The sequence below is a fragment of the Podarcis erhardii genome (assembly GCF_964252035.2).
Source record: "Podarcis erhardii genome assembly, chromosome: 11".
In the NCBI taxonomy this organism is placed as follows: domain Eukaryota; kingdom Metazoa; phylum Chordata; class Lepidosauria; order Squamata; family Lacertidae; genus Podarcis; species Podarcis erhardii.
Genome location: NC_138501.1, coordinates 41,533,084 through 41,560,879, shown reverse-complemented (window position 1 = coordinate 41,560,879; position 27,796 = coordinate 41,533,084). Strand labels below are relative to the sequence as shown.

The window sequence follows — 27,796 nt, the reverse complement described above, 5'->3', positions numbered from 1 at the left end:
GCTGATTTCTGTATTAATTACAGGGCAGCATGGATATGTTAGTGTCTGTTTCTGGATTCATTTTCAGAATGCAGGTTTGCAAATAAGGGAATTTCCTGCTAAGGTTGCCTAGAAATAACTCAAAAGTTTTCTGGGCTTTTTGTGCTTTTTCCACAGGAGGGCACAATTTGGCTCTTTACATTTATACTTAGTATGAACAGTCTACATTTTAAAAAGGAAATCCTGACTGCACAAGGCAAAGTGTAGCTGAGCAGATATTTTTTGGATCTGCCTTATTAAAATATATTAATATTTCAATATCTGAGAAAACCACATTTAACTAAACTTGTTTTGTTATAGTCTTCAAACTATGTTTTAATGTATAGACCTGACTGAATGAAAACCTGTAGAGGGTGGTACTACTCATAGTAGACCCACTGAAATTAATGAATATGACTAAGTTAGGTCCATAAATTTACTTAGGTTTATTTAAGTAACACCCTAAATTTAAATTTAAGAGCACAACTACATACGGTTTATGACCAAACAAGTATTTAGCTTGTAAATAATTTACAGATGAAATATGAGATTAATTCTTATGCTTTTTTTGCAACATACTTTAAATTGCCCACAAATACTTTTTACCAACATTTTTCTCAGAATACATCTTATGTGAAGAAATTAAATTCATAACATTTTAACCTATATATTTTATACAAGACAGGTATTCTGGATTTTTTATCAAAAAAAATCACCATACCATAATTCCCAAACATATAGTAAACGAAGAATTTAATGACACTTTTAGTTAATGGAGAAATACGTTACCCCTAAGTTTCTGCACCGAAACAATCTGCTTGTGGTATACTACTGCTTTGGTATCTAGGACCTGCTACCTGTAATAATACTTGAAAACACATACAATTTTAAAAGTTAGTGTCTCTTCTCTACAAACTGTGCAATTATTTTTCAAGATAAATGATACCTAACACGTTTTGGTCACTACCTGGCAAATATGTCTAATTTTGTCTTTACTAAATCTCTTTGAAACAAATGAAACTGAATTTTCATTGCTTTGACTTGAATGTCCAATATGATCCTACACATATTTAGTCAGGAAGTCCTACTGTGTTCAGTGGGAATCATTCCCAGGTAAGTGTGTATGGCATTAGTCATGACTAACTGTAGCAGGATTCTAGGTCTTTAAATCTGGAGTATATGTATATTTATTTCCTTATATTCAAAGACTTACAACCCAGAATGTTACAAGTAGCTAAAATCATATTCCTATAGCACAATATGCATAAACTTAAAACTATACCCTTAAAACTATACCCATCTACACACAAGAACATCTTGTTTGTATGTGCTCTTTTGAAACAGGGCCATAGTGCCTAATTTCTGGCAGAGGCTGGCCCTGGATTACTACATTCAAACAACTACATGAGGTTGAGCTCTGAGCATTATGGAAAACTGACTCAAGTAGAAATACTGTATTTAAAAATCAGCACCTTGATTATATTTGGGGGGTTTGAGAGCTCCAAAGCACTGGAAAAAAAGCAGGCATTTAAGCCAATTTATATGAATTCCACTTCGTTCCTATTCCATAATCTCACAAACTAAAACAATTTACCTGAAGAGAAAATAGATAGGCTTTCAAGTCCGTCAATGTCCCCTTCTTCCAATGCTGCCTTCTCAACCCATTATTACACTATTTGCAAGAAATCTGTCAACAACCATCTCAATTTTCCAGCGAAGGAGCCTTCATTTCAATATCACGGATTCCCCCCTCAACGCTATTTCAGAAAACACGGTTTTGGAAAAGCATGCCCATCTGGAAACCAGAATTTTCAACAGTGAGAACTTCAAATCCGACGGTATGGCGATCAGGATCAACACCTTATAAAAGCACACATGCAAGCACGAACGAGAAATTTAATAAAAGAAAACCAGGCGTAAGCGGAAACAAGCTTCCAATATTCCATCTGGATATGAAAGAATGCAGCAGGTATTCCCCCACCCCTCCTTTTCTAAATTTCCACTCATCCTCTTCCTTGGGAGTTCTTCGTATTTTTAATCCTCTTCATGTGGCTCTTATCATTTTTAAAAGATAGGAAAAAATGGACAATTTATTTTGCTGAAGTATTTCAGTCGTGTGCCTCATCTTGACAGTTCGTAGATCTTCTCCTCGTAACATCAGGCCTTTATTTGCAAACTCCAGCCTTCCGTATATACATACAGCAAAAGAGAGGAGTGGGGGAAAGAAAGAAAGAAAGAAAAACGGATAAAAAGAGAACAGCAAAGCACCCATATACGCAACTCGGAGCTGCCATCAGCTGTCTGCGCGGCGACGCAGACAGAAAAGCCTCCCCAGCGAGTGCATGGATGGATCTCTCGGCTTAGGGAGGCAGGAAAGCAGTGAGCAAGCGAAACAGAAGCAGCAACAGAAGAAGGAGAGGGAGAGAGAAAAAGGGGAGGTTGTTGGTGTTTGGCGCCGGTGGAGGGAGTCATTCCTACAGCTGCACTTCCGGTCGGCATTTTGTTCTGAGAGGGAGCGAGACCGACGCTCACATTCACGCAGGCTCCTTTTCCCCTCTCTCTCTTCTCTCTCTCCTCCCTCCCCATCTCCTCCCTCCCCGGTACCGACTCACCGTGGCCTAAGCAGTCCCCTCCCTGCCCCGCCCCACCCGCCCGCCCGCGTACACAGAGGAGGCGGAGAGGCGGCGGCGGTGGTGACGGCGGCGGAAGAGAAGGAACAAGCCGCGGCCGAGGAGATTCCCCCTCCTCCCTCCTCCCTCCCTCCCGCTCGCTCGCTCGCTCCTCTCCTCCCTCCCTTCCCGGGGTTGGTCGGTCGGTCGGTCGGTCGTTCGGTGCGTGAGGTGTTTATCGAATCCGGCTCGGCCCCGGCCCGTGTGGATGTTGGCGGCGTGAATCGGGCTTGGTGGGAGGACGACGGCAAGGAGGGGAAGGAAGAAGAAGAAGAAGAGGAGGAGGAGGAAGAAGAAGAAGAAGAAGAAGAAGAGGACGGCGGCGGCGGCGGCGGCGGGGAGGAGGACGGCAAAGACGACGACGGCGGCGGCGACTTAAGGGATTCGCTTCGGCCGCTCCCGCCCGTCCCCGGCTCTACATGTTCGCTGCACTGAGGAGGAGACGGAAGAGGAGCCAGCCCCCCTCCCGGCCCGGATTATTGTTGTTATATTATCTCCCCTCCTCCTCTCGCTCCGCGGCGGCCCAGCGGCGGATCCTCTGAGGAGGGAGGGGGGCGGATTTTTCTCCTTCCTCCTTCCCCCCCCCCCCGCCACCGCTTGGCTTTCGGTTGGCTTCAGACGGTGTTTTACTCAGGTAAAAGCCCCCCTCTTCCCCCCCTTTCAGGTTTCTCCTCTTCCTCCTCCTCCGCGAAAGGGAAGCCGCGAGCTGGGCCTCCTCTTAGGCGAGGCGGCCCAGTCAGGGGAATTAGCCTTTTCGGCCGGTGTGGGAAAAAGGAGAGGAGTGGGGCGGCGGGGGTGAGGGGAAGAGAAATAATGAGTGGCAGCCGAGGGGTGGGGGGTGTTTTCACGTTTCTCCCCGCCTCCGCCGCCTCCCGGGGTTTGGCGGAGGAGAGAATGGTTTCTGCCGAGCTGCTGGAGGAGCCCAAGCCCGGAGGAGGGCGCAGGCCCAGCGGCCAGCGCGTTCACTCCAGCTCGGGGATTAGAGAGGCGAGGTGGCTCCTGTGTGACAGGCCTCGGCGCCCGAGAGCAAGAGCGGGGAGGAGGAAACAATACAGTTGGAGCAGAGGCCGGGGCACCGAACCTGTGCCATATTTACAACTTCACACCGGCGGGCTGAGCTGAGGGAGGAAGGAGGGGAAAGAAAAGGTCCCAGCCAAATCGCGCGGGGTGGCGGAGAGAGAGAGAGACGGGCGCTCCCACGCGCTCCCTGTGTATGGTTGGCAGCAACTATGTTTCCTTCGAACCTTCCTTGCTCAATCCCGACGGTTCAGATACTTGGAGTGTACACGGTAAATTTGTTTGGCTGGAGAGGTGATTAATTGTCGCTGGCTCTGTGCAAGGCCTTTCGAATGCGTGCACTACTACTACTGCATTGATAAAATAAAGGTAGCCCTTTCTGGATGACTGACAGAACGCAAACACCTGCCCAACTCTCAACGTACACTGGCTGCAGCGTATGCCACCTTTATTTCCCTTTTTTCCATCTCGCTTCCATAAAAAGATAAATAGTTAGCTGTTGTTGCTCCATGGGAACTAAAACGTTGATACTTTGCAACGACGGATGCCTAAACATCTATGTGGTTGATTGCCACTGTAAAGGCCAAAAACCTTAAATTTGGAATCTCCTCATCAATTGTAGTTAAGCCTGCGGTCCTAAAACATACATGTTGAAGGAAGTGCTACTGAAGTCGATGCAGCATACTTCTGAGTAAACATGTTTAGGATTGGGCTGAGAAATGGGTCAAAATTGTGCAGAATTAGACTGAAGTTTTAATATTTTAAAAACGAAAGTAGATCAATTTCAAATCCATAGGTATTGATTGCGTCCAGGCTGTTTGTGTAATTGGGTGATGCCTCTGTCACTTATCTGAAAGTTTGTTAAGCCTCCTAACATTAAATGGTAGCATATGTAGCATTTTAAAAGATACATATAGAATATTTTTGAAATTATAGATTTATAAATGTTGTTTTAATAGAATGGAATTGTTCCGCATAGCTATGAAGAACTACATTTCATCTGGTTGTGATAGCTATTTTTATATTGCTAGTTGCCAAATGATGTCTTTCAATGATGGTTAGAGCATAGCAACATTTCATAGTGCTAGCTTTCATGATGTTGTAAGTGTTGTATTTGTATTGGAAGTTAGCTGTTATTTAGTGCTTCTCATAAGTAAAGTAACTTTTGTTGTTGTTCATAGAGTACTATTGTGCATTTATGGCTCCTCATACATGTTAATATAGTGACGTTAATATAGCTGTCACACAGAAGGCGTGTTTTTAATGCTGTGAATCTGTGTAGTAGTCAGCAATGTGTCCGTGATTTGTATTGGTCAGGCAGCAGTTTGAATTTTAAAAAGCTTGAAGATCCTGCTGAGCCCCAAACCTGGCCTCCCTCCCTCCCACTAATCTGCCATTCCTGTCTTTGTGCTGCCTGGGCCTGTTAGACACTGTTTGCAACAGGGCCTCAGGCCTATATGCACGGGAGAGGAACCATTTTCAGTTTGAAAAAGCAGCTTTTATTTCTGAACTTTATGAATTGCTGAGCGAGACATGTCGTTTCTAATTGTGCCCGTGTGTGTAACTGAATCTTTGTTTTCCCTAAGCTGTGGTGTATGTAGAGGCATAGGTCTAGTTTACAGGAAAGAAAGGACTGTATGGAAAATAGTTGTACTTGACTGTTTTTCATCATCAGAAAGCGACACTAGATCTGATAATTCTTTTGTCACTTAAGTTACACACAATATGATTTTGCTTAAATTGCGAGATGTTTCTGATCACATTTTGTATAATTCCAGCAAGTTATTTATTTTAGTTCAAGATTTAATTATGAAATAATTTCCTATAGCCACACATTCTCCTACTGCTGTCTTTCACTTTATTCAAAGATTTTGTGTGTTTTGAAGGTGATCATGTAATATATGGAATATGGAAAATTCAGCAGACTTTTTCTACATGTATTCTATGATTTGTATTATTATTTGACCATATTTTTATTTTTATTTATATGAGATTACAAAGTCTCCAGCTTCTTAAAAAAATACCAAGCAGTGGACAGAAAACTTAAAATAGTCTCTAGAAATACTGAACAATTATTTCTTCATTGAATTTCTTGGTTAAATATGTGTGATTAGGATGCCTTAGCTAATAAGCAAATCTTTGTTTCTTGCTTCCTAAAAAATTATATATGATGTACACTTTCCATTTTTTTAGTTCTTGAATAGTTTTTAATGAAAAGTTCATAAAATAAAATAAGTGCTAAAACACTTACTGTACTTTGTTTTAACAAAGTATAAAACATATCTAATTTTGCAAATCTATAATCTTAAATTGAAACTGATTCAGTTCTGTTAAAATTAATGAAAAGGATATGGTTCATATACTGGGTTGTGAATAGGATTTTACTTGTGTAAGCCTTACATTTTATCAAAAAGACATTGCTCTCTCTCCCCCCCCCCCAATTTCTCTAAGCATTTGGGAATGGTGAATGTGTTTTTTGAAAACTGCACATATAGGGATGCATTTTAAATGGTATGTAAAACTTTAAATTGTGTCACAGGTAACTGCATTTTAGCAGAGTATTACATATATTCTATTTTTAATAGTTTTAATTTAAGAAAAAAGTTAACAAATTAGTTTAAACCTTTATTCTAACATTGGAGCTACACATTCTGGCACTACCATATGCCCACACACTTTTGCTCCCCATTTACTTTGTTGAAATGACATACATTCTAACTGCATGGATTAAGTGTGGAATCAGTGCCATATATGCACTCAATCTAGGTCAAGGACAATGCCCCTTTATTGTATCTGGTGCCCAGGACAATGCACTTCTAATCCTAAATGGGCAATAAGATGTGCCCATTCACATCTTGTATACTTTATACATATGATGAAACTAGTTAATGCTGAGTAGGGTGAATAATTTACTGTGAATGAAATTATTTCATTAACCTACATTGGCATTTTTAGAGATTAGTAATTAGTGTTATACTGTACTTTGCAGTATAGAAGTCTTGACTGGACTTAAGTATGCAAGTTAGTGATTCTTCGAAACGCTTCTTAAGCATTGGTTCTGAACAGATCTGCTTAGAAATAGGTTCCATTGGAACTGGTGTGACTTCCTTCCATGTTTTCAAGTCAGAATTGGAATTTTCCATTGTAAGGCATTTGTATATATGACTGTGGACAGGGCTGGGGAAATTGCATGGGTTGGATGCAGAATTGCTCTTCCATTATCTGAAAGTCTTCTGTTAGAGGAAGAGGGGAGGTGATCTTTGCCCATTTCCCACCCACCCACCCACCCCACCAGCCACCATCACTTCATTTTCCCAGGGAGTCTCCTGACCTTCCAGAACAGATGTTTTGAAGGTACAGATGACTGCAGGGGGAATTAGCAAAAATAATCTCACCCTCTTTTGCCTTCAAAAGCATCCAGTTAGCATAATTCCATTCTGCTGCAAGTTTGCATGAGCTTAGGAACTTTTTAGCCCTGCTGAAAGCTTGGGGCTTAAATTTGCATTGACTGCTAAATATTGCTGAAGTTTGGGAATAATAATAATTTTTCAAATAAGTTGAGTGTGGTAGTTTTCTTCATATCATTCTTGGTTTTAGATTTTCCAGACTTACTGTTTTGTTTTCCCAGATGTAGCTATTGAAAACTTAGGCATTTCACCAGGCTTGGAAATGACACAAGTTGCTAGTGCAGTACTCAGCAAAAGTTTTACTAGCCTGTCTGTCACTGCCTGAAAGCAAAATGAAGAAACTAACTTCTGGTTTACAGAGCTCCCCTGCCTGATCACCTTCTGGAATTTATTTTACTTATTTATAAAAAATATTAATGAGCTGCCTTTTGGTCAAAAACAGCTTGCAAGGCAGGTTATAGTTTATTTATTTTTAAATACAGTGGTACCTCGCAAGACGAAATTAATTCGTTCCGCGAGTTGTTTCGTCTTGCGATTTTTTCGTCTTGCGGAGCGCGGATTCCCCGGGTATTAACGGTTTTACAAAAAAGGAAGCAAACTCACAAGACGTTTTTGTCTTGCGAAGCAAGCCCATAGGGAAATTCGTCTTGCGAAGCACCTCGAAAAACGGAAAACCCTTTCGTCTAGCGAGTTTTTCGTCTTGCGAGGCATTCGTCTTGCGGGGCACCACTGTAGCTTCTAATTATTAGCTTTAGTAATTAATGAGAGCCAGTGTGGTGTAGTGGTTAAGAGCAGTAGACTCGTAATCTGGGGAACTGGGTTCGCGTCTCAGCTCCTCCACGTGCAGCTGCTGGGTGACCTTGGGCTAGTCACACTTCTCTGATGTCTCTCAGCCCCAATCACCTCACAGAGTGTTTGTTGTGGGGGAGGAAGGGAAAGGAGAATGTTAGCTGCTTTGAGACTCCTTTGAGTAGTGATAAAGCGGGATATCAAATCCAAACTCTTCTTCTTCTTCATAACCATTCTATAACAGTGCTTTAAATTTTGGGTTTTTATATATTCTTATTCAGCCTTACTTTTGAATGACTGTTGATATCACTGTCATCTAGCATTGGAGCCAAGAAATGAAAAAAAGAGCTAGGGCTAGGCTATGGAGGAGGCAGTCACTGCTCTATCACAGGAGGGTAGTATGCCACTCAGGACTTCTCCTTATGCAGCTTCAGCAGGCTAGTGGAAAACTGTGCAGATGGTATAAATACTTTTTGGGGCATGGGATGTTTCGGAATTTGAGTTGTAGACCAACAGTTTGCAAGCCTGGCCTCCTGGAGTGGGTAGTAGTTGTCCCTTGAGGAGCATCTGAACTGTATGTGCAGTTGGCCAAGCACTACTGCTGACTCTGCATGCAGCCCTAAATTAAATACTCTCCTTTGAGGCTGTGTGCACTTTTCACAGCTCTTTAGAGGAGGTGAAAAGTAGGAAGAGCCATACTTTCAACTTAAAATGGCAGCAACTTGTCCACGCCCCCTGCTGTGTTTTCCTTTTTGCTCTCTCTTCCATCTGGTTCTGAACCAGAACACCCATAAGCTAAGATCCATGATAGCACCATACTGTTTGTCTGTAGGAAACACAGCATGTGTCTGTCTTTTCTATACCAGTATGGCAGAAATGTTGACAATAGTGGCCTTCCCTGGCTTTTTAAATGCCTTCTGGGCTTGACTGATGGCATGGTTAACTTGTGACAACCTACCTCTTTAACATAACACCTTGGGCACACAGCAGAGTCTTGAGGCAGCAGTATTGTGTTGACTATGTCCAGAAGGTAAAAGCCCAACAATATTCAGTGAGTTTTCAACTTGGCAATGTTAGTGGGTGGGGAGGGAGATTGGGATTGAGCAGAACAATAGAATCTTAATACTGTACAATTCTTAAAAAGAGGGAAATGCTGAAGCCGTTTCCATGGCCATCTACAACGAATAGCAAATTGAAATACAACTCCTTCTGCAGTCTGATGCAACTATACTGAACGTGTGGAGTGAAGGAGAAGCAGTACTTGGTAGCAGCAGGTATTGGATTAGTTCATGCTTCTCATTACTGACACATGCTTCAGTCAAAACCACTATTCAGCTATTCACTGTGTGGAGCCTCTGAAAATGCTGCCATGTAGTAGTGTTTGAAATGTGAGCAGTGTCTGAAAACACCCCACAGTGTGGGAGATTCAAATGATCAGCTTTCACCCAGGAGTTGAACCTTGGGAAAAAATAGGTTTCGCTACTCTTTGGTTTGACCCATATTTTCTAATGTTCTGGTTTAGTTCCAGTTCAGTATCAGTTTTTGCACACTACCAAGACTAGACATTAGCTTTAAATAATAAGTAATGTGTTGTAGTACTTTATACTAGCTCAAAAGCATTTCATGCAGATTAATGTTATCTACTCTTATGCTTACAATGCAGCTTTTGTGCAATGCTGAATAACTTCATTTTAAAACAAAAACACATCCAGCCTTTTGAACCACTCCCTCCAATTTCCACTGCAGTCCTTGGATCATTCAAAAAGCTGTCCTTGATAGTAAGGGGTGCCTCTCAAGTAAAGCTCCAGCTGATTGGATGGAAAAACTGGAATACTTTGTGTGCCCATAATTGCTTATGTATGTGAATAGTATCTTTTGTTTTCAGTTGCTTGTGTGCATTAATATATATATATCTTTATTTATTAAATTTGTATGCCAACCCTCATCCATAGATTTCAGGGTGCTTCACAACATAAAGTTACAATATTAAAACCACAAAATGCATAGTAAAAATAAAAGCAACAACAAATCAAGAATCCTCCCTTCCACAACACATTTGAAAGGTCATCAGATGTCAATCAGCCAAAGGCCTGGTTGAAGAGGAATGTTTTTTTCTCTGGTAGCTAAAGGTATATAATGAAGACACCAGCTGAATCTCCCTGGAGAGAGCATTCCACAAACAGGGAGCCACTGCAGAAAAGGCCTATTCTTGTGTGGCCACCCTCAGAACATTTTGTGGAGGAGGCACACAAAGAAGGGGTACATATGCTTCAGGTTACATACGCTAAAGAGGATGTTCTCAGTATTCGAAACTCCCATTGTTCTAGGCACATTTTGCGACAGGGAATTTCATTAGTGCGAGCAGTATCTGACCTCTGGGCACAGTACTGCTCCTAAAATTTCAGATTAAAACTGCAGAGTGCTTCCGCACTTAAAACAGCTTCCCTATTTCCAGCTTCTCTCTGAAGACTGGAGAAGAGACCCTCTTAAGAATATTAGTGAGGTGGATGGGGGAAGGACTAGCCCATGTGAAAAGTGAACATATTTTAGTTGAGGTTCATTCATTTTCAACTTTGTATTGTTATTTAAAAAGTGCGCCTGCACATTCATTTGTTGTACCCTAACCTATGCCTTGTTTTAACATTGGTTTCGTATTATGTCTGAAACCCCCCCCCCTTTTTTTTTTAACCAGCATACCCTAGCTAGACAGGCACAGAACAAGAGTGCTTGCATGGCCAAGTGATGCTTTCTGGTTCTGTTCCAGATAAGTCCTTGTCCTGACTCTGCCAGGCAACAGGTCTTTTTCCTGCCTACCTCTTCCAGATCAAGCCTTTCCTCTCTAACCAGACCATGACTGCTTTTCAAGGAGAGGGGAAAATTTAAAGGAATTGTTATTCTATCTTACTAACACCTATCCAAGGCTGCATGTCAAAGCACTAATAAAATGATACCAAGCTATCCCAGTAGTTAAGGCTACTTACATTAAAATTAATAACTTTTTGTAGGGACAATATACTGTCCTTTCTTACCATACATATATGTGCATGTACACAGATGAGAAGAATGTGCTGGCAGGAATCCTTCCAAGATGATGGGCTATCATTCCACTAGAGTTCTAGCAGAACCTGCCTGTCAATCATCTGATGTAAAAATAATCCCACCTGTCAAAGTTGTGGGGACAGATTACAGTCTAACCTGTTGGACTTCTGAAACAATTGCAAGAGAGGTTTATTTCCTTCATGTTTTGCATGTGGGCTTCTCAGCAATATTGCGGTTGGCCACCATGGGAAATAGGATGCTGGACTAGGCAGATTTTTGTCTGAGCAGGATTCTTATGAAGTCGCTGGGATATGAATAGTAAAATTATTTACTGCAAAGTAAACTCTATGGAATTGCTTCAGACTTGGTATGTTTTATGCAAAGAACACCATAGTGACCTAGATCTAGCACAGAGGCAAAATGTGGTGAGACAGTTTTTCAGGTATGTGTAAGTTTTTGAACTCTTGTGTTGGAGGCAGGTTAGCTATTGCCTCTCAAGGTACTTAAAAAAATACTAAAATATTTCAATCAGAAAAAATGTTTCTGCTTGCATAGGTACAGAAGAAGCTATGTGGTTCTAAATTTACTTAATCAATGGCCAAGACATATCACTTTATCTATGTTATTATATGCTGTTAACCATCTTAACTTTTCTTTGCACCTCCCATTATAACTAAATATTTTCACAAGGATAAATGTCAATACAAGAACACATTAGAGGAATCATGATGTGGTGTTTAAAAATGGGTTGCTAAAGAGTCAACTCCTTAGCACACTCCCCCCCCCCACCTCCAACTGCACTGATTTTATCAGCAGATAAAAAAAATTAAAGTAGAGGCAGCAATGGATTGCAAAAACTCTCCAGACAGCCCAGCATTCTGAGGGGGCAAATCATCCCCTTCTTGGTCATCAGACTGATCACTTGAAAAGCAGGGAGGGGCATTAACCCATCCAGCTGATCCGCATGTATCTGAGGAGGGGAGACTGTGCAGGACTAGCATGCAGCTGCAAACGTGTACAGTGGTACCTCGGGTTACATATGCTTCAGGTTACAGACTCCGCTAACCCAGAAATAGTACATCGGGTTAAGAACTTTGCTTCAGGATGAGAACATAAATCATGCTCTGGCGGCGCGGCAGCAGCAGGAAGCCCCACTAGTTAAAGTGGTGCTTCAGGTTAAGAACAGTTTCAGGTTAAGAACGGACCTCCAGAACGAATTAAGTACTTAACCTGAGGTACCACTGTATTGGCTGAGGGTGATTATGACCCTAGAGCCAAAAAGTTTAGCTACCCCTGCTCTAAAATATCTGTTATGATCCCTGTGAACCTTTTGAAGTGAATTTTTAATTTACTAGGAAACTCTTTATAAATAAAATTTTCTGCACAAAGTGAGCATACGTATAAATAAATACCCTCCTGCAATACCTGTTAAGTCAGTAAGTAGACAGGCTTATGTGGTGGTATATACTACAGTATAGTTAAACTGGTATGTCTTTTTGTTGCACTTCTTTCTAAGGTATCCAAGAACTGTTTCATAACCTTACTTGGTTTATTTTGTCCTCTTTTGATACAGTAGTTTTTGTTTGTTACCAGCCTCTTCTGTGCCTTTAGCTGTAATTAAAGAAGGAAATGTGCTCTATAAGAATTGGTAATTGTCTTCAGAAACTGGTATAGTTAGATTAAAACTTTAGCTGTATGGAACATCAGATTGCATGTGCATTAATGAACATGGTAGATGCAACAAGATACTTACTGCATGGTTTCATGCATGGTTTTTTCCAATCTCAAATCTTGTTAGGGGTCATACAATTTGAGAGAAATAGAATTCTTATTTATATTGACATTTTTGACACAGAGTTTTGAAATGTTCTTGGCAGTCCCATAAAGTTGATGGGTACTCTTATTTCAGTTATGGGAACAACTTTCTGAGAATTAACAAAGGCCAGCAAGGTCCATTGCCTATAGGTCCTGGGTTGTACTACAGGCTTTTGTTACTATCACGTGTTTGAGTTTCTGAACAACTGTGACGTCTGGAAACAATTTTCTTACTAAAAATATCTTAAATCAAAGGTGCAATTCTTTGCATTCTAATATGAGAAAGTAAATGAAAAAATGTTGAATTTGTGTTTACTTAGATTACAATAAGGTGAATGTTTCCAGGCTAATTATTTTCTGAGCTTTACATGATCCCTAGTTGCTCTATATAAGAACCCTGATTAGGGTTAAATGTCTGCCTTTAGTTTATAAAAAGGCATATATCTTACAGAGAAGATAGATATTCACTATTACTGGGTGAGAAAGTGTTAACTCTACATTTCCCTAAATGGTATATTGAAAATCTACTTGACATCCATTACTTTTAAAAATCTTGCTGGCTGCAACTTGGTAGACGCCTCCTTCAGTAAATGTTGAGGTGAATTCTTCTGCAATTAAACAGATGCTTCTGCAAGGACAGGTGTAAATCTTACACCAGTCCCAGCTTGCAAAACACACATTACAGGTCTTTATTACAGGATATCAAGGGCACATGCTCCTGTGTATATGTTGAAGTTAGAGGGTGGCATGCATATGAAGGATTTTTGTTTTGTGTAGAAATATATTAAAGGAATTACATGAACACATATTAAGAGATTTAAGAGTTTAGTCTTCATGATTTTCAGATTCAGGGTTCACTTTTAATCAGAAGCTGCAGTATGGACTTTCTCTATTTTATTGTACACAGCCATTTTTTCTCTAAGGTAATGAGATACAAAGGAGGGTAGAATCCTCTAGTTATATACAAGATATCACTTTTAACAGGGAAAGCATAATATGTGTACAGTAGATATACAGTCTTCCACACAGAAGAAGGGGCAAATCATACATTGCCTCATAAACCATAAAAATAGGACCAAGCCTACTTTTTCAGGCCTGGTCCTGGCTCTGGTTTCCCCAGGCTTTTGTAGGGATGGGAGTGGGAGCATCAGAAGTACGTTTTGTGAGTGTGTAGGGGAAGCTGACAGGAGCTGCGAAGCATCCAGATCATAAACATTTTCAATCTTACCTCTGGGGAATGATTTGGTCTGATCATTCAAAAGAGGACGACATAGTTCTATGCACTGAGACTGCAGGGGCACATGAGAGCAATTCAGAGAAGCCAAAGCGCTGTAGGGTAAAACATATCTGCCTAAGATATTTGGAAAGAGACAGTGTGTAGAGGTAGGCCAAATGCTAGAAGCTTGTGAGCCAAGATGGGTGAGCTGGAGTCATTGGCATAATAAATATAGTAGGCCTAATATAAAGTATAACAAGCTAGAAATCCCAAAACGGGTGGACTTCACATAATTGCTGAGAAGTGATTGGGTGGAGTAGTTAGGACTGGAAATATACTATTGTCTATCTTTTCAAAATGTCCAGGGTAGACTTGAGATGGAGAATGAAATCAAAGAAGTGTGGTAGTAATGGGTGACCTGCATAGACTTGTACATGCATGTTCCATTCATGACAGGTAACATTTCTAGATGCTTTGAATGACTGCGCTTGAGCCATTGGTTGGGGCAACTAACCAGTGGTGACTCTGGACGTAAGTCTTAAGTGATGCCTAGGAGGACCTGGTGCAAGATGTAAGTGTTGAACCTATTGTAACAGTAACCATAGTGCTATTAAATTCAACATACTTGTTGAATTTTGCCAACATACATGTTGGACAGGTTGTCAAGAAAATCAAACAGGCATTTTCGACTTGAGGAAACTTCCCCAAAATGACAGGATTGATTAAAAAAAAGGAAGTTCAAAGGAAAAGTGGAGGGACAGTCTCTCTGAAATGCTTGGGCTGTGTTAAAAAATCACAGTAGTAGAAGCTAAGCTCTAATGTATATCACAAATAGGAAATATTCCACCACAGCCAAAAGCATACCAGCATGTATAATGAGCAGAGTCCTGGAAACCTAACACAGGCAAGAAGGTTTCCTTCAGTAGCATCCTGTGTGAGAGGCAGGGAAGGGAAGATCTCCCAGGGTGGGAGGCTGGGAGAAGAAAGGGAAGCTCCCAGGTGAGAGCAGGGAGGGTCCACCCCCTTTTTTGTGGGACAAGGAATAAGATCTACCTCTGTTAGAGGAGCCCTGCTCAGGGAGGTTTTTAATGTTTTGAGTATTTTTGTGTGGTTTAATACAGTCGTACCTTGCTTTTCAAACAGCTTAGTTCCTGAATGTTTTGGCTCCCGAACGTCACAAACCTGGAAGTGACTGTTCCAGTTTGCGAACTATTTTTGGAAGCCGAACGTCTCCCGGGGCTTCTGCGGCTTCTGATTGGCTGCAGGAGCTTCCTGCAGGCAATAAGAAGCTGTGGTTTGGTTTTCGAACGTTTTGGAAGTCGAACGGACTTCCGGAATGGATTCTGTTTGACTTCCAAGGTATGACTGTACTTCGTTGAAAGCTGCCCAGAGTGGCTGGGGCAATCCAGTCAGATGGGCAGCATATAAATACTAAAATAATAATAAGTGTGTCCCTGAGGACAGAAGGGCTCAAAAAGTTCTTCCTGTGGTGGTTCTCCCTGCTCTCCATTTATTTATTTATCTTTCAACCATGCTCCCAAGGTTGTAATTGCGTGAGTAAATTGTGTATGTGGCAGGCACAGTGTACTTTTTTTCCTTTTTTGTGCACTGTACTTATACATAAACATGCAAAGGATTCTGGTCACTTGTGGTGCACAGTCAGACTGTGATTTTAATAACAGGAAATTATGAAGCTGTACCATTGAGCTGTTCTGGAGCATCTAACATTCTTGCAGTTAATATTTATTCTAATATTTACACTCAGTCAGTGTTTGAAGTTCACCAGGCGCCAGGCGCATTTTGCACCTGGTTGTTAGCCACTTGCAACCAAGTGAAGATGTCAGGGCACCAGGCATCTGACTTCTCTACCATCTGGAGGTGCAAGCCTGGGGGTCCTTGCATTTTGGCTGGTTTCCCACACTAGTAACACATCCTGTAGAATTCTATCTGTTATTTTTTATCTGCACAATGAATTCTAGGAATTAAAAAGTTGTATTGAAAAATACAACTTTCAAGCCATCTAGCCCATAAATGGAAACTAGGCATTCTGTTTTGGCGACTGTAACCCTGCTTTAAGGAATCATTTGGTGCCTATCTTATAAATCTGTTTTTCTAACACTGCACGCAGCATGACACTGGTAGGGAAACTGAAGAAACTGTGTCTGTGCAATGCAATTACTTTCCATTTGTTTTATGTTCCAATCTAGTGAATAAAAATATGGGTTCATTCGCTTTAATAATTTTCACATGCTATATAAATACTCTGCATGTACACATGTGCATATCATATAATTTTCAGTTGGAAAAATAACCACAAAACATGCATAGATAAATTTAATATAACAAGTCAATGGCTTCAGTAGGTTAACAGCAAAGCAGCAGATTACTTTGTAGGAGGCAGTGTACATTTCTTTTTTTCTTAAAAAAAGCTTGAACTTTTTCCTAACAGAGACAACAACTTTAAAGAAATAGGAAAATGTTTTATTGACCTCTTTGAAACAATTCTGTTATCAGTCTGAGTAAACAGAATGTCATATACCATTTAATTCCCTAAACAAAGAACCAGGATGTAGCACAGCAGTAATGCATGGTGGTTGGAGGGGGAATAGCCAGTAACTATAGTGGTCAGGCTATAGCATCCACACTAGTAAGACAGAGCCTCTATCATGGTTATCTGCTTTGCTGAAGTTAACTACACTTAAAACACATTTAAGTAGTGGACATACTGTGGTGTTTGTCATTGTAACCAACTTGTACAGGTTTGTATATTATGAGATAGGCAGTACAATTCTGTGCTGGGAGATATTTATATAAGGTAAGGTGGAAGAGAATGAGAAAGGGATGGATTTCTGGAGTGTGTTGTGTGCTTGTTTGGATATTCAAGACAGCTGGATTTGGAGGGAGAAAGAGAAGGGTGACTAGTGTAAATGCTGAGGGGTAGTGGGTAGAGTAGGCAGAATAGGATAGGATTAGGATTTGCAGTAGGGATAGAGTTATAAGCATGTGTTAGGAAATCTTCTTTGGCGATAACCCGTAGTCGAGTAAGATTGTCTTCCATGAACATGGTCTTAACAGTGAGGTTATGAAATATAAAGTATCCAAACACTGTTATGGAAAACAAACCATACAGCTTTTGCTATAATAAGGATTTCTTCATTCAAACCACTTCTCAAATTTGGCCAAGCTATTAAGGCTGTGACAAAGTCAGCCAGAGATATTTGTATCTGTATGGTGGCAGCAGAATACCAGTAGTTAGGAGATTGTTTAAGGTTATAGAAGCTTGCTGCTGGGAGCCCTATAAGGCAAATAGGTACGGTATGTGGGACACAGGAATATTGAGAGAACCCTTGCCAGGAAAAAGGGGATTGGTAATTTGAATTAGTACCCACTTGCTCTAAGTGGTAGGCTTGGGCAAGGGAGGGTTATGACTCATGCTTTCACACATTGAGGTTATGGGACTTGGTTGTCTGTATCCATCCTATGAAACAAAATATTGGGACATATATATGTAAACACACACACACACACACACACACACACACACACAAATATATTGCAGCATATTCTCAGTCCCTAGCCAGCCTAGAAAAGGAGTTCATCCTGTTCAGGCCTCTGAGAAATTCAGCAAAACAGAAAGGAGAGGAAATCTTTCTTATTTCCTAACCCTTTGAGGCCTTCCTCTTTTGTGCTATATAGTGCTCAGGGTTGGTTGCCAGTGCCAAACGTGAATATTTTTAATAGCTATATAGCAAATGTGGGAAAGTTCTATTGAGTAGGAAAGGAAAACTATCCTTCCACTGAAGTTTCCATGTAATGGCTATCTATACTGAACCAAAACACCTTTTGTGATTTTTAAGACGAGATAAAGTCGTGCATTCAGATCATCATTTGGGTGAGGCTCAGGGTTTCAAAATGCGCAGGTAGCATTCATGAATACAGGAAGCTCATATAGGAAGCTTCCTATAGTTGCCCACTGCATGAGTGGATAGAGCTTGGGTGCTCATCCCTGCTGCCTCCTCACATTTTTCTTTGCAGTATATGTCCACAGCAGCCATTACATTTAGCCAGAAGTAGCCAGCATAGTGCTATTGAGATGTTGCTTGACTACAACTCCAATCAACTCTTACCATTGGTCATGCTAGGAAAGCTTGATGGCAGTTGTAGTCCAACAGTTGGAGGGTCCCATGTTGGCTACTCCTGCAGTCTGTTGGAGTGGGAGAGAGATGAGACTGTAGGCCCTTTGCATCTGCTGTGCTGAAAGACCAGCAGCGTTTAGCTCCACTTCTTGAAATATATCTTTTTCAGTTGGATATTATAAGAACTCTCTAAGGAATAATGTCTGAGATTATTTTTATTATTTTCTTCCACTCAATCCCATTTTGTTTCTGTAGTGTTTTTAGACAGTCCTTTCCTTCAGGTTTCTAGTCTTATCACTGATATTTGTATTCTCCGCTATGAGTCTTTTTGGCTGAAGAGCAGGATAAAAATGTTTAAAATAATTAAATAGTTGGTAAGCCCACAGTGGGTTTGAATTTCCATGTCAAACTTTACATCTGATCACACAGACTCTCATTGGTATTATGCATTAATGGATATTCATGATAGCCATAATTAATTTGCAAATATTATGGCTATAGATTATCAACATTTGAAAATTGAACTAAAAGAGATGTAATCTGTTGCCATGCTTGTAATGAGAGAAGTGACACTAGAGGGTCATTAAGGACAGTCCATGCCTTAAACTAGGACTAGGCCAGTGAAAACCTGTTTTTTACCTTATTAAGTCATAGTAACTCCTGAAGTGAGTGAGGATAGATTAGAAGTGGAAAATGCACTGTGCTTCTTAACCATGATTTGGAACACCTTCAATGTTTAGCATCTAATTCTGTATATTGTATCTTAATTACTTGAAAGTGTAAAATTGCAGGACTTATTAATGAGCTATGTTGCCAATTTGATTCCTGTGAGATGAATGGAATACAGATAGCAAAACTCCCTGTTTACTTACATAAACGTCATTGTACAGAAAGTGTGTAGGTGTCCTAATGCATTAGTAATGCTGAACATACTAAAAGTTTGAGCCCTCTTGATTTTTCTTAGAAGTGCTTGCAGTCTTCTGCAAATTTACAATCCTGATTCACCTAGTTACCGGTGATGTCTTAAGTTGATGGCTACCTCTGAAAATATAGGCAGGCTTCTCTCCCTGTGAAAGCTGAGTATAGCAGTGTTTTAGCTATTAACTTCATGCCTGGTTTCTGTCTCTTCAAACTCAGTCTTTTATGTACAAAATGTACAGATACAGTTTTCGAGTTTGAGAGTCTTGCTGAAAGCAGATTAGCAAAATATAGTAATTGATGATGGGGCAAAGCTCCTGAGACATTATTGGTAGGAAGCAAATAATGGGGAGGTTGAGATGGAAAAGTTAACACTGCATGCATTCCCCCCCAAAAAAAATTAAGTATACTGAGGGGTTCAATGATTTTTCTTGCTATGCTGTGGTTGTAAATAAAAAATGGGGCCAGTGAAACAGTATGCCAAGTGCATTGTCACAGCAAGTAATATCAGCAGAGTTCTGAAACTGGGTATATGTGCAGAAAGAAACTTAAGTGTGAGAAATATATGTAACCAAAGCTGCAGTTCTGTGCATACTCCATTGAATAACATGGGGCTTGCTTCTGAGTAAATATGATAAGTTAGTTAGACCAGTCTTTCCCAAACTGCTGCCCTCCAGTTGTTTAAAGATTTAAGATGTAAATACATTGCTGTATAACAAATCAGAAATAGTCTAAGCTAGATAAGTGGCAGAAATAAGCAGCAATTAAAATTAATAGAACAAATCAGTATTACTTACGTTTAAAGACTGAGAAGTGCAGGCCAGTTCTAACCTGGCATCTAGAAGGCAGTACAGTGCCTAGCAAATATTTAAGGGCAGGGAGTTCCGTGGTTGGTATGCCACTGCAGAGAAAACCCTGTCGCTGTGAACAACCATCCCATCTCTGTAGATGTGTGATCTTGAATAAGGATCTTGGCTAATGAGTGTGTTCACATGGAAGCAAATTCCAAAACTGTAGTCGTAGAATGTCTAAGCCTTCTCTTGCTGCTTCTTTACGTAGCATTTTACTGACTTTGAGTAGCTTTTTGCTTTTAGGGTAAAGTTAATAATGTCTTGCCTCTGATTTAATATAACTGCAGAAGGAGTAGGTGGTGACAGCTGGAAATGTAAACTTAAGTTTGCAAGGTTCATCATTTCAGTAGCCATGATTCTAACCAGGTTGGATTATAATTGTTTGTGACCATAGATTTTTGTTTGTTTGTTTGTTTATGGATATATGTATCAGGCCTGGGCGATGTATCGATAAATCGCCCAGGACCAGTATGAGTGCGATGGTGTCTTTACCTGGTGGTATATCGTGGGTGAAACTGACGCCATTCCTGAGTCCCTCTGCTACCAGCGTTCCTTTCAGTATTGGGCTGCTGGTAGCAGAGGGACTCAGGAGCAGCAGTGGTTGCATGCACGACATACTGCCAGATGAAGCCGCCATCACACTCTTCCTCATACTGCAGAGGGAGGACAAAGTTGCATCAGAGGGCCGCTACAGCTTGTTCCTTCCTCAGCTTCTTTAAACTGCTCTGCTAAGGCATGGGCAGCCATGCACTCCTCAGTGGAGCAGTTTAAAGAAGCCACCAACTGCCTCCTGTTTGTGTGAGCCAGAGGTGTTTGTGGGCTCTCCATTAAACTGCTCCCCCTCAGCTAAGTGAGCCTTGATGCCTTGCATGTTAGCTGGAGAGGCACCAGGGCTCACTCAGCTGGGGGGAGGAGCTTTCAAGGCCCCCCAGATAAGCAGCGCAAATAAGTCCCGATGTCCCTCTAGCTCACCTCATGTTGTCCTACAACATTGAGTGTGGCCCAGATAAATGATCTTCATTTAGGAGTTCCTGGTCAGAGCACTGGAATAGAGCTGATCCCTATGGAAAGTAGGACTTGCAATCAATGCTGAATTTAAATTCAGTGTCAGATGCCAAGTGCATTTGAAGCACACTCCTGATTCTTCCTTTGAAGTCTTCAGTTGCCTCCAGCCGAACCCAGTTTCCCATTGCAGCCCTGTTGTTAATGTTTTGCAAGACACCAGATGCTTGGTAAATTTCTGAAGAATATTGTTATTACTGAGTTAGATTTTCTTTTCCTATATTAGACATTAATATCAGTGGTGTATTCTGTATGGAATAGTGAGCAGACATCTGGCTGTGGTCTCTGTAGAAATTGAAGGCCTGGGAAAATCCAGAAGGCAGGCTGAGTGATGTTAAATTCTCAAGAATAATCTTTTGGAGAATATTCTCTAGAATATTCTGCATTAATGAGAATTTTCATTTAAAATAGGAGAATATTCATCTGAATGCATTGAAAATGATATAATTTTAATGCATTGAAATTGATATAATTAGTTAACATACATGTTTATTCGTGGGTAAACTTGTTCAGATGGCAACCAAAAACTGTACAGTCATACCTCTTGTTACGTTTGCTTCAGGTTGCAAGTTTTCAGGTTGCATCCCGCGGTGACCCAGAAGTACCGGAAAGGGTTACTTCTGGGTTTCGCTGCTTGCGCATGTGCAGACGTGCAAAATGACATCACGCACATGCGCAGAAGCGGGGAATCGCGACACATACAGACGCGGGTTGTGTTCCTTTCATGTTGTGAACGGGGCTCCAGAACAGATCCCATTCACAACCAGAGGTACCACTGTACAGATACTTTTCTTCAATGGGGCAATGCAGTAAATTCATATTCTTTGATTTTTTGCACCAAACCTGAAATTTAAAATTCAACATGAATGACTCATGTTAATCTGTAAGCCTGCCACTAACTGTATATTTACCATCAACTTTGAATTCTAATTATGTTGTGTATGTATGAAAAGTAGCTTTTAAAGTAAAAGGAATATTAAAAAAAACTCATGTCTGCTACTTGAGTACGTTCTTTAATAAGCATATCTACATGGTACAGTATTTTCAGTCCAACATTAATAAAATCAATATAAAGTTTAAAATAAATGCTATTATTTCCAGAAAATAAAACACAAATAACCAGTAATGACATATAAAAAAGAAGCCATTAACGGAAGGCATTGTGGTGTAAAGATATGAATTTCTCAGCATGCACGACACTAAAGGAAAACATGTATAAGATGATGTACAGGTGGTACATAACGCCAGTAAAACTACATAAAATGTATAGAACGGGCGATAAACTGTGTTGGAAATGTAAGAGCAAGGAGGGCGATTTCATCCATATGTGGTGGACGTGCGAGATTCTCAAAAAATTTTGGGAATCCATCTATAATGAATTAAAAAAAATTCTTAAATATACGTTTGTTAAAAAACCCGAAGCCTTCTTGCTGGGGATAATTGGTAAGGATATCAAAGAAGAAGATAGAACCTTTTTTCAATATGCAACAGTGGCCGCCAGAACCCTCATAGCACAGTACTGGAAAACACCAAAAATCCCAACACTAAAGGAGTGGCAACTTAAACTATCCGATTATTTGGAGTTGGCTAAATTGACACAGAAAATAAGAAATCAAAGAAGTGCAAAATTTAACAATGAATGGAATAAATTTAGGATATATATGGAAATAGAGACAAGGGGAAAATCAAAATGTTGATCAGAAACACATATGTACTTACAGAAATCACAGTAGGCATGAGATAACGCTTACTACGTAAAAAGTTTTATTAAGGAATAGACACAGCAGATAGATAAACAAGGCAATATTTTCCGAAATCGAGATAAAGGGAAGTCGATCAATGTTTATTTAAAGTTGTATGTATTTTGTGTTTTTCTCTTTTTCTTTTCTTTTTTTCTTCTTCTCTTTTTCTGTTTTTTCTTTTTCATTTTGTCTTTTGTACGTTTGTGAAATATATTTATGTCAAAATTTAATAAAAAAATAAAATAAAAAAATAAAAATAAAAAAGAAGCCATTAACATTAAATATATTATCATTATATGATAATATATTTCAGTATGTCAGTATGTCTCTGGTGAATGGCACCTTGTACCATTGAATGGCACTGCAAAAACCAGTTACTGGCAGTAAATAAAAATATAGAAAAGCCAACTGTTTAAATCAAGGCCACCTCACATGCTGTTACACATAATTGTATAAGCCTAGGTACTTGAAGTGTATAAAGCATTAAAGCTACTTTCTGTAAAAAAAAAGTCACATTGTATGGCCAAGGGTATAGAATTGCTAAGAATAAGGTCACACCAAAATAGAAAATTGGGACGCGGGTGGCGCTGTGGTCTAAATCACTGAGCCCAGGGCCTGCCGATTGGAAGGTCGGTGGTTTGAATCCCTGCAACGGGGTGAGCTCCCATTGCTCAGTCCCAGCTTCTGCCAACCTAGCAATGCGAAAGCATGTCAACGTGCAAGTAGATAAATAGGTACCGCTCCTGCGGGAAGGTAAACAGCGTTTCCATGCGCTGTTCTGGTTTCGCCAGAAGCGGCTTAGTCACGCTGGCCACGTGACCCGGAAAAACTGTCTGCGGACAAACGTCGGCTCCCTTAGCCAGTAAAGCAAGATGAGCGCCGCAACCCCAGAGTCGTTCGCGACTGGATTTAACTGTCAGGGGTCCTTTACCTTTACCTTTTTAAAATAGAGAAAAGACTAGTTGAAATACATACGAATTCAAATGTTCATCAAATTCAATGAATAGCATTTTTAAAACTAAAAAAAAAAAAAAAGTTTTCTGTAGCTCACATTTCAGAACTGCCAATGGTGAATGACACAATGCCCAGTAATGCAACTGAATAATAATAAAAAAAATGCTCATTACTTACACTGGAAATATCACAGCTTGACTTACTATTTACTAGATTTTTTAAATGTGGGTTGTAAAACTGGGTCTTACATTAGAATTTACAGTTTGTGGAGAATATTCACCGGAGAATTTTCTAGCAGAGAGTATTCTTGAGAATATTCTCATTCTCAATAATATTCTCACCTCGCATCAATAGGCAGGCTGTCCCCATCTTTTTCCAGAGCCATGAAGGGCTAAATAGAGAAGAACATGAATGAAGTTAATCTTTTTGTAAAGCAGTGTCTGAAAATAATACTGAGCTGTGGAAAAACTCTTAGATCAAAATTCAAATGTAGTAATTTTGGTGATAAACAGCGTTTGACAGAGTTTACCAGCAATCAACAAACTCTTGATCCTGGAAAAGTACTTTCTAATGTTGCAGAATGCAAAGCATCTTCGGGTATTTGACCCAGGGGTGCAATCTGTGAGCATGTGGAACATTGGTTGTGTCACCTGCTGGCAAGGTGTTCTATAATACAGCCCCTCTCTTATCTTGCCTCAAAATCTTTCACCTTTTTCTTTAAGTTAAAGAAAGAAGCTGATGAATGTTTATAAATGTTCATACATAATTAAAGAATAGTATAAATTAACATGTGAATGAGTTGGGAATATCTTTAATTCATGCAAACTTTATTTTTTCTAAAATCCTATGAAGCTCAACATGAAAATTTAGTATCTAATCTTTCAGATGCTGATCCATAACACACCATGTTAAACCATAGTTTAAAAACAAGCTATGATTTCATGATTATGCATGCTGCTCAAAAGCTTCTTTGAAATATCCCCCTCCCCCCAATTCCTGCTTCTGCTGATTTGCAGACAAAACAATACAGGACCTTTGTTGTTGCATTGCTCAAAACCAGGCTCATGGTTTGAGCAGTAAACCCAAAACAACCCTTGGTTACTGCTTACGGATTTTTTTTTTTGGGGGGGGGGGAGCAAACTATGAGTCTGGGTTCAGATGATGTGAAAAGCTGGATTGAGTCTTGTTTTTTCCAGTGCTTCAGAAGTGGAGGAGGAGCACTGTAGAAACTTTCAAGTAGCATGCATGAGAATGCTGTTCACTTTAAGCCATTAGCTTTAAACTGTGGTTAAATGTGATGTGTGAACTGGCCACTGATTGAAATTAGACACATAGCTATTTCTTTTCAGTGATTCTAGTATTTCTCCCCAATGATATATTTACTGGGATGGAGGGAAGTATAAATGATAAGGGTTCAGGATAGCTAAATTTTTCTACAGTTATTACGATATTTGCAGCCTCATCCCAGAAGCTGTCCCAGAAACTCCAGCGGGTGCAGAATGCTGCAGCGAGGCTCCTCACGGGGTCTCTGCCATGGGAGCATATTCACCCAGTGCTTTTCAAGCTGCACTGGCTCCTGGTGGAGTACAGGGTCAGATTTAAGGTGCTGCTTTTGACCTTTAAAGCCCTTCACGGCCTAGGACCCTCGTACTTATGGGACCCTCGGCCTAGGACCCTCGTACTCTCCCGGTATGCCCCACGGAGAGCCTCAAGGTCCATAAATAGCAACACCCTAGTGGTCACGGGCCCTAAGGAAGTTAGATTGCTTCAACCAGAGCCAGGGCCTTTTCAACTCTGGCTCCGGCCTGGTGGAACGCTCTGTCTCATGAGACCAGGGCCCTGCGGGATATGATTTCTTTCCGCAGGGCCTGTAAGACAGAGTTGTTCCGCCTGGCCTTTGGCTTGGAGCCAATTTGATTCCCTCCCTCCCTCTCTTTCTTTTTTCTTTTCCTTCTCCTTCTGCGATGAGGCTACATTTTAATATTTTAATGTTTCAATATTTTAATGTTGTATTTTAATTTTGTTTTTAAGTTGTAATCATTCAACTTGTTTTTATTATTGCTTGTAAGTCACTCTGAGCCCAGCCTTGGCTGGTGAGGGCGGGGTATAAATAAATATTATTATTATTATTATTATTATTATTATTATTATTATTAATATTATTATCCATGTATACTTATTCTGAAGCAAGTTTCACTGAGTTCAGTGATGCTTATTCATAAGTACAGTGGTACCTCAGGTTACAGACGCTAACCCAGAAGTAGTACCTCAGGTTAAGAACTTTGCTTCAGGATGAGAACAAATTGTGCAGCGGTGACGGCGTGGCAGCAGCGGGAGGCCCCATTAGCTAAAGTGGTACCTCACGTTAAGAACAGTTTCAGGTTTAGAACGGACCTCCAGAACGAATTACGTTCTTAACCCGAGGTACCACTGTAATCGTAGTCTTTCAGTGTGTTGTGGTGGTATACCAGGGAAGAGTTAAGTGGTAATTTTAACGTTTTTAGTAAATACTCAAACTTATGGCTATTGCTTAATTATGTTTAAAGGATTTTTATTTTCCGAGCCTTTTCCTCTAAAAGCATCATTTTCTTTAGCTACTGCATGACAACACTTAGCTTTCTCTATTACTGTTTACATTAAGAGTTAATACACTATCCCCTGACAATGTCAGGGGTTTTTTTTTGGATGGGGAGTGAAGAATTGGGCGGCATTTTTCTCAATGGTTTAACAATTCTGGAAGTTACTTGGAATGCATCTTAATCCCAAACAACAGCACAATCCTTTATAACTCTACTAAAAAGTAAATCCCATTGTATTGAGTGAGGATTACTCAAATATTAGTGCTGTATAGGATTACAACCTAAGTATACTTTAAACAAAATGTAAATATTTATAAACTCATTGGAACTATGCTTATGTTAATTTGTCTAAAACCATCTAGAACAGATATGAATAGCAAAATTCTTGTAGGCAGAGCATGACAATAACCGTGTAGGCTATTGTCACCTGGTCACTTTAATCCATTTGAATCTCCTTTGTTCTGCAGCTTAACCAGCTGAAAATGGGTATCCATTTTGCGCAAATGGAGAATTTTAGAGTGCCTAGCTGTAGTAAAAGCCACACAAATATTCTTCTGTGCTTTCCAGTGCACCTGAATGATGGTAGTTTGGTGGCTCGGGGCCAGTTTTGATCTTTCAGTAATTCATGCATCATACATCAAGTCATCTGAAATCATATATTACTTGAGGTTTAAATATGTAAGAGAAAGTGTATAACACTTGGATCTATATTGCCCAGATACATTAACAAATAAATACATGTATAATAAAACACCAAATAATTCATTGTATGCCACAGCCTGTCTTTTTAAAGTTTTGGTGCTTAGCCATCTCTTAGATTTCTCTCAGCAGCTATATTTTCTTACTATTCCTTCTGGAATAATTCCCCCTCAGCACAATTTGGAATCTTTTCAACAACTAATTATTCTTGCTTGAGTATTTTGAAGCCACACTGTCAGGGAATGTATTTGCCATTCTGTTCTTTTAAAATGTTATTTAACTAGCTTTAAGTAAAGATGGATAACATTAATAAACTTGTTTCTTTTCCATAAAGGTAAGTGAGCACTGGCTTTTTATTCAGAAGTTGAATTCTTGCATGGTGAGCTTTTCCCTTTATTTGTGCAGCACGTGCGTGCGTGCGTGCGTACACACACACATTTATGATGTTACATGCTTTTTGGGAAATATCTACTTGTTTCCATTTCCCCAGTTATTAAAAATAGTTATTACCTGAAACTTTTGAAACTTTGGGTGCTGGATTCCTGTTGGGTTTAAGGTGACATACGAAGGCATGAATATAAATATAAGGACACATTTGGAGTACTGTGTCTAGTTTTTGATGTCACTGCCTTTGAGAAGAGCTGCATAATAGGCAGTTATATGGGAAAAGAATGAAGGAGCTGGTTATGTTAAGCTCAGAAAAGGTTAGCAGTTTACCAAATAAGATTGTCGGATTTTTTTTGCTCATACATTCCATGCAAAAGCTGGGCAAGTGTCTGCTGAATATAATTGATATATGTGGTACTCTGCCTCTACCAGAACTTTGGACTGATGGAATCCCTTTAACAATTTTTCTTTCTTTCTGTGTTGATCACTAAAACGTTA

At 40.1% G+C, this 27,796-nt stretch overlaps 1 protein-coding gene and 1 long non-coding RNA gene across 5 annotated transcripts in view; one reads left to right on the top strand and one right to left on the bottom strand.

Annotated features, from left to right (window-relative positions):
* Positions 1-2,602, bottom strand: part of LOC309352879 — a 33,164-nt gene extending 30,562 nt beyond the window's left edge. For both annotated transcript variants that reach the window (XR_014161435.1, XR_014161436.1), the window contains exon 1: positions 1,613-2,602. This is a non-coding gene — a long non-coding RNA (uncharacterized lncRNA). The remainder of the gene's footprint in view (positions 1-1,612) is intronic.
* A 195-nt stretch (positions 2,603-2,797) lies between these two features.
* The window catches only part of NIPBL (NIPBL cohesin loading factor), a 125,686-nt gene continuing 100,687 nt past the window's right edge, over positions 2,798-27,796 (top strand). Inside the window, exon 1 of one of the 3 annotated variants that reach the window (XM_081881315.1) lies at positions 2,798-3,321. The gene's annotated coding sequence lies outside the window, so the exon portion shown is untranslated. The remainder of the gene's footprint in view (positions 3,322-27,796) is intronic. The other 2 variants (XM_081881314.1, XM_081881316.1) reach the window with 2 other exon arrangements.